This window comes from Pinus tabuliformis, chromosome 5_2 (assembly GCF_031772625.1).
Source record: "Pinus tabuliformis cultivar Carrire ecotype Pingquan chromosome 5_2, CPIR1, whole genome shotgun sequence".
NCBI lineage: Eukaryota > Viridiplantae > Streptophyta > Pinopsida > Pinales > Pinaceae > Pinus > Pinus tabuliformis.
The window spans coordinates 108,153,469-108,161,832 of record NC_142306.1 but is presented as its reverse complement, the minus strand read 5'-3'; positions in this window follow the sequence as shown (position 1 = coordinate 108,161,832).

Below are 8,364 nucleotides of genomic sequence, written 5' to 3'. Positions count from 1 at the left end.
GAACCTGGTAGTGAGGAGACAACGGTCGGTCATATAGAATTTGCGGGGACGAGGGGGCATGTAGCTTGCATGCAAGCTAAGGGAGCCAACTAGACATATTTTTATTAATTTTTTATTTTTTATTTCAATAAAATAAATATTGATAGTATATATACTTATTAAAAAAATATACGCTAAACTGATTTAAGTACCAGTTGTACAGGGCAAGGCAAGATATCGAATCAAAGCCACCTGAAACCCGCAATTGTATAAGAAAAATATACATTTCCCCATGCGAGAGGCCAGTGCCAAGTGAAAATTCTCGAAAACTCCCATGATGAAACACCTCATGAGAGCCAAGGGAAAATTCGCGAAAACTCCCATGATGAAACACTTGATGAGAGAATCAGCTCCTTCTTCATTCTTTCCAGGCAGGCATCATACCTGATATTTACCAGCAGAAACTTGCAATAGACCCCTAAGATAACTAAGCTCAACATTGTCTCATTTGGGCCCGTACACGCCCACAGGTACCCACGAGTTGCTATAGAGGGGCTGGCAATCAACAACCTTGTAAGTGTCACCCGAGTTAGTGAGAATGCTTCCATTGATAGATAGGATGTATCCATCATGAGAAAGATGATCGTAATTCCTACCTAGAACTCTCGTGTAAATCAATAATTTTGGCCGTCCAGCTTGAAGAATCGACCGTCTTCACTCTTGCTCACCTTTGCATTCATTCCATCAACCAACAACTAAATCTCCACCCAAATTTTTTCATTGCTCTTGCAAAGTAGGATGGCACCCACCAATGTCCAAATTTTTTGTGTGCCCTGCATTGACGCTGAAATCCTTCAGAAATATAACACTCAAATTCTGTTTAGAAATTTGTTATCACTGTAATACTAGAAAAATCCCATAAAAAAATCTTGGTTTTTCGTAAAACTCCATTTTGACTAAATTTCCGCAGTCGACAATGGTAAACTAATGACTAAAGGAGAACAAGATTGGTTCTCCAGGTAGCTTGCACTCATCAGGAATGTGCTCCTTAGCGAACATGCATAATAGTTCGCATGGTAGCTGTTTAGCGAGCAAACATGCATGAAAAATATTATGGTGGGCTAGACAAGTGGTCACTAAATGGGCCCACAAATTTATTTATGATTGATCAATTATTAGATAAAATATGTGTTGTTAATTGTAATCATGATATGAACTTACTACTTACCATGTTATCAGTGTTATAATGATCCTCTACCGAAATATAGTAAAACAAAAGGGAAATGAATTTACAATCGAACAATGAAAGTTAGGAATAAGGAGAGTTCTGAGCTCAACATCAATAAGCGTAGCGCCCCTCCGGTTCCAAACCCTGCCTAGTTTAAGATACTAATAAATAGCATTTAGTGTTCTTAATCCGTCATCCCCGAAACCCTATTCAAGCGGCTTTCTTCTAGCGAGTCACAAGATTCTCCAAGTCTCGAACCAGAGAAATGGGAGGATGTAGTCAAACCACTCTTGCTTTTTACATTTCTTCCTATGCATACATTTAGCCTAACATGTTAGTACATAACACAAACATAACGGTCAATGCACATCACATACATATGTGGGCCATTTGGCATCTACATGCCCCAGGTATAGAGTTGTCAAACCTATGAATCCACCCATTGAACCTGGTATAGTCACGCACTTTTCGTGCATTTACCGCAATTCATAGTCGTGGTAGGGAAGCTACTAATCAAACAATAGGATCAAATGCATTGCCTAATGTGGTGACTAGTTAATACTATTACCCGAACAACTCAGCCAAACCAAATTAAAATGGACAATCAATTTAGAGAGAAGCACGTAAGTAATCCCTTTATTTTTCTTGCCACATATCCGCTGCGAGCTCCATCCAGCTCCTCCTTTGCTCCTCTCCATTGTTCACATCTCTCCCTCCTCTTTTTTGTGGGCACTTGGTCATACATGGATAAGTTGTAAGGGTAATGTATCTCAAAGACTTATGATCCTACCATGAGAATAATATGCTCTACCCACATTTAGTTTATCCTAACCTGCTACTTACTATGGATGGCCAGTCAAGCTAAAGTGATCTAACCGTGGGTAATTCATAGGTTCCTTGATCTAGGTGGATATTGGTGGCCACCCTCCTATTCCAGTTGGACCCCCAACAATGTCTCTTTCAGTTTTTCAACTTCTTTAATTGTAGCACAATTTACTATTTTTGGCAATTTTTAGGGTCTTGAACTTCGAGAATCATTTTGAGGCCCTAAAAGACATTTTTAGGGAAAAGGGAGAGACCAAAAATATCCCAAATGTGGTGACCCATTTAATTTTGATCTACTCTTTGAGATCTTTGAAATAACATATTATGATAGCCAAACGGAGATCATATGCTGAAGTTATGACTTCAGGAAATTGATGTACTAATTTACCCAAACAGGGCCTAGAGTTTTGGTGCTTCATCTCTTAGGGTTAGGTTTTTAGATGTTTAGGGTTTTCCATTGTTTGTTAATAATAAATAGGCATTGGAACCTCATTGTAACATAGTTCAGAGGCATGTAGCCACCACATCTCTTCTCAAAGATAAGCTACCATTGCCCGAGCTAGTTTATTTCCATTCCGTTTGCAAGCATATTTAGGTATTTTTCTATTAATGATAAGAAGTGTTTTCTGTTGCATCTTTGTATTTATGATTATATATGTAATTTCCTGCGTTCCTGTTTAAGTTTGGATAAGTGGTATCAGAGCAGTATGCTCTTTCCATATTTTTTTTACATGTCCCTAACGAGGTCAAGGTATAAGGAGTTAGGGCTCAGTCTGGTTGAACTGTTGCAAGATCAGCCTCGCAAACCCCGAGACCTACCATGGTGAAGGAAAAAAAAAGCAAGGGGGCAGAAGATCCTTTCAAAATTTTGCTTGAGGAATTCCTCGAGCAATAGAGGAACGCGATGATGGATAACGTTTCCCAAATCCTTCGACTGCTACCCACAAGCAACACATTTTCATCCAACAGCCACTCTCGAGGGGCCACTCCTTTTAAGGTACAAGTTAACTTTGACATTACCATATTTGAGGGTCCGATAGATGCATACATCGTAAATAAATGGTTAAATTTGTTGGAAGGATATTTTTTAGTTCATGATTTTTCCAATCAGGAAAATATTACTTTTTCACTTCTCAAAGCTGCCTTGCACGTCAAGTACTGCTGGGAAACCTACTGTGAACAAAAGGATGAAAGTGAGCCCTCTCTATTTTTAGTCACACCCACTTGGGATTCTTTTTGATATACCATCAAGGAATAATATTACCCTGTCGGGAGCTATGAATATAAATACATAAAGTGGACCACGCTATGGTAGCGAAGGGACCAAAATGTGTAGGAGTTCACAAATGTTTTCCATACCCTTCGCACGAAGCTGGGTATCAAGGATTCTGAGTAGAATTTGGTACTCAAGTACCATGACTGTCTACACAAGTACATCTAGGAGGAGATGGAGTTCCTGCAAATTTCCTCGCTCAGTAAGGCGTAGCGATAAGCTGCCAAGATTGAACAGAAGTTTAAATAGAAGAAGTGATACTTTGGATCTGTGAATCCAAAGTGAGGGAAAGGTGCCCCAAACCACATAGTAAAGGAAAGAGCCAAGGCAGGGCTACCCAAGACAACTCGCTAAAGCCGCAAGCAAAGAACAACACCACGAAGAAAAATAAGGACCCAAGAAAATAGTGTGAGTTCCGTAAGAGCTCCACTCACAGCAAAAGTGAGTGTCGGGCGAAGCAGTCACTGGTGGCCAAGCTAAAGGCCTCTGAATTAGACACATGTTATGACTCTTAGTTAGAATCCGATAAGGGGAATGACAAAGGAAAGTAGATCATTGACACAGAGCCCAATGCCACCATGGCCACCACCAAGATCTAGAATATTGAGCCTAAAAATCCACAGGAGGGGGAACACCTCTTCCACTCACATGTGTGGGTGAATGGTTCTCCGTTGCAGTTCATTGTCGATAATAGGATCCAAAACAACCTCATTTTAATAGAGGTCGTGAAGCGGCTAGGCCTAAAGACTACAACACATCCACATTCGTACACCATCAGGTGGCTTCACCAAGGACGAGATCTTTGCATCGGCTAGTAGTGTCGCCTTCCCTACAACATTAATCCCTTCACAGATAAGGTAATGTGTGATGTTGCTCATCTTGAAGTTTTTGATGTATTATTAGGACCACCAAACTTGTGGAAGCGACATGATGTATATGAGTCTATATCTCGCTTTGTGATTATTACTTTGGCCAATAAGTTGTACAGGATACCAGAGGTAGCCCCTCCTACCACCATCTCTTTGATCATCGCAAAGAAATCCAGTAAGATCATCTTCCAGACCAAGAAATTTATTTTCCTTATGATTCACCCTCAGGTCAAGAAGAAGGTTTTGGCCACGACTTCTAGGCAGGGCTCCTTCGCACAATAGTAGCAGATGGACAAGGTTGTGGAGGAGTGCAGGGACATTTTCACCTCACCTATAGGGGTACCTCTGCACTGTCAGGTCAAGTACTCCATCGATCTGACCCTAGGCATGTCATTGCCCAATGGATCGATCTATGGACACTCTATTCTGGAGAATGACGAGATCAAGAGGTAGATTCAGGAACTATTGCATAAAGGGCACATTAGGTCAAGCTCATCGCCCTGTGGGAGCTCAATTGTATTGTTACAGAAGAAGGATGGGACCTGGAGACTTTGTATTGAATATCAGGCGCTGAAAAAAAATCATTTTCCGGAATCGGTACTCAATCCTGTGGATTGATGAACTTATCGACTGACTTAAGGGGGGGAATTATTTTAGCAAGAATGACTTGAAGTTAGGTTATCACCAGGTGCCTATCGAACCCTCCCATGTGTGGAACACTACCTTCAAATCTAAGGAGGGCCCTTTCGAATGGTTGGTCATGTCGTTCGGATTGACGAATGCCCCTATAACCTTCATGAGATTGATGGAAGCCATCTCTCAACCCTTCACCAATGCATTCATGGTGGTGTATATAGATGACATCTTGATCTTCAACCAGATTTGGGAAGAGAACCTCCACCATATTAGACAGGTCCTTCAAACCCTCTGATAACACAAGCTATGTGCTAACTTGGATAAATGCACTTTTGGCTTAACCCGGGTTCAATATCTAGGTTACATAATTGATGAGAAGGGTGTGCATGTGGACCTAGCCAAGATACAAGCCATTTGGGATTGGACAGCCCCAACCACTCTAACAGAGCTCCGCAACTTTTTGTGTCTTGCCAATTTCTATCGCAAGTTCGTGTTGGGGTTCTCTCATATCACTTGGCCTTTAAGTCAAGTCACCAAGGGTAGAGCGAAAGATTTTTTTTTTGGTATTAAACCCAACAACAAGTGTTTTTTGAGTTGAAGCATCGCCTCTGCTCTGCTCCAATTCTCACATTACTCGACATGCAACAACCATTTGAGATTGAGACAAATGCCTTTGACTATGCTATTAGTGCATTTCTTACTCAGTAGGGGAATCTAGTTGCTTACCACAATGAGACACTTTCAGACACAATCCGAAAGCATCTGACTTACGACAAAGAAATGTATTCCATTGTGCAGGCTTTCCATCAATGGAAGCATTACATTATGGGGAAGGAAACAGTCATACACACAAACCACCAACCTTGTAGTTCATACAGACACAAGGGAAGTTGCAGAATGATTGCCATGAGAAATGGTCCACCTACTTGCAACAATTCCATTTGAAAATTAAGTATAATAACGGCAACACCAATAATGTTGTTGATTTCCTTAGCCGACCAACAATCAGGGCATTGATCACTGTGCTTGACTCTTGTGGGCACGAGACTTCAAGGTGGCCACATCTTTACCAGAGCGATCCAGAATTCGGCAACACATACTAGACACTCATGGAAGGGAAGAAAGTTCCAAATTTTCACCTTCAAGATGTGTTGTTATGCCACCTAGGATACATCTATGTTCCTTCAAGCGAGTGTGCTAAGATGATTTCAGAGGCACACTACATTCAGGTCGCTAGACATTTCAGAGTAGCGAAAACAATGGCGGTATTGCAGAAGTATTTTTATTGGCTGAAACTTCATCAGGATGTTGGGAAGTACATTAGATCCTGCATCACCTGCGTCATCATCAAAACGACCATCAAGACGTAAGGCCTATATACTCCTCTACCTACTCCTAGTCAGCCTTGGGAATCTATCTCTATGGATTACATGTCAATCCTTCCTTCTACTATGCATGATAATGATTGCGTTTTCGTGGTCATCGATAAATGCTCTAAGATGGCCATCATGGCGGCCTACAAGAAGAGTATCACAGCATAGGCCACTGTTAAGCCCTTCTTTGAGTGAGTGTGGGTACACTTTGGGATCCCACAGTCCATTGTCTCGGATCGATACATTAGATTCCTGAGTGCATTTTGGTCAAGTCTCTGGTCGATTTTGGATACAAAACTTACTAAGTCCATGACATTCCATCCCCAAATGGATGGCCAAACAGAGGTTTTTAGCAAGATGATCTTACACATTCCATGCATGTACAACTCGAAGCATCCATGCATGTGGGATGAAAGTTTCCCCTATGTCTAGCACAACTACAATAGAGCTCTCCATAGCTCAACAGGCCACAACCCCTTTTAGGTAGGGCTGGGATTTCAGCCATTACGTCCCATTGATGTGGCCATACCATTTGGAGCCACTTAGGCATATTCGGCTCACGTCCAGTCTGAAGCCGATAGGGCTAAGAAATTCATTTAGCACATTCAACACATCCACCAACAGGTCCATAATATATTAGACAAAGCCAATGCTAAGTACAAGAAATGCCATGATCAACATCGGGTGTCTCATAAGTTCCAGGTGGGCGACAAACTTTGGCTACATTTATAGGATCAACTCGCTGGACACCATCGCAAGCTTCACCCACTCTAATATGGGCCATACACCATCACCAAGGTTGTAGGGATAATTCCTTTGAGCTCATAATTCCACCATTCCTTGGACTGCACCCAGTGTTCAATGTAGACCACCTTTGGCCATACTTTCCACCATTGTTGGACACATCCGACATTGCAGAACAACTCACACCAACAGAGCTAAACCCACATTGCATGGAACATGCCACAACTGATCAGATTATGGACAGAAAGATCAATAACACTCGCCAGTAGAAGATCCAACTTTATCAAGTTGTCAAAGCTAGCCAATTGCTGCACCAAGGCAAGTGGCTCACCAGGGACCAAGTTCAGCAGAAGTTTCCCCATCTCATGGAGGAACTCAACGTAATGGGGGCCATTGCTTCCTAAGGGTGGAGGAATGATCCAGGTGGATATTGGTGGCCAACCTACTATTCCACTTGGACCCCCAGACTGTCTCTTTCAGTTTTTCAGCTTCCTTAATTGTAGCATAGTTTACTATTTTTGGTAGTTTTTCAGGTCCTGAACTTTCAGAGCCATTTTGAGGCCCTAAACAACCTTTTTTTAGGGAAAATGGAGAGGCTAAAAGTCCCTCATGTGGAGTGTGTTGTTTATTTTCAGCCTACACTTTGAGATCTTCGAAACGAAGTAATATGATAGCCAAATAGATATCGTATGCCAAAAGTTATGATCCCAGCAAATTGATGTACCAATTTACCCAAACGAGGCCCACAGTTTTGGTGCTTCATCTCCTAGGGTTAGGTTTCTGGATGTTTAGGGTTTTCCATTGTTTCTCAATAATAAATATGCCTTGGAGCCTCATTTTAACATAGTTCAGAGGCATGTAGCCGCCACATCTCTTCTCAAAGATAAGCTACCATCACTCGAGCTAGTTTATTTTCATCATGTTTATAAGCATAGTTTAGTATTTTTCTATTAATGAAATGAAGTGTTTTTCTGTTGCATCTCTTTATTTGTGATTATATCTGTAATTTGTTGCATTCTTGTTTAATTTTGGATCATTCCTAGAGTTTTATCCTTCTTTGTCTAGGGAAGAAGTGACTAAAATGTTAAGATCTATGGACAATTCTCTAATTAAGGTAAAACAAGGAAAAAACGACAATCCTGTTTGGGGCCTATTTTCAAAGAAAGACTTATGTAAATTCCATATATTAATGAGAATTTGGTTATATAAGTTAAACATATTATTAATATCTAGTTATATGATGTGGGAATACACTTTGATTTTTGTATTGTACAAGTGCATTGATTGGCGTGATTTTCATTTGATTTCATGGTGTACGCCTTGTTGTGAAAGGAAATGTTGTGGATGATTTATTTCATACCACCGTCATTATTTTTGAAATCAAGTCTAATATGGCATATTTCTTTTTAAGGAGATGCTATCCCAAATATCCAAAAC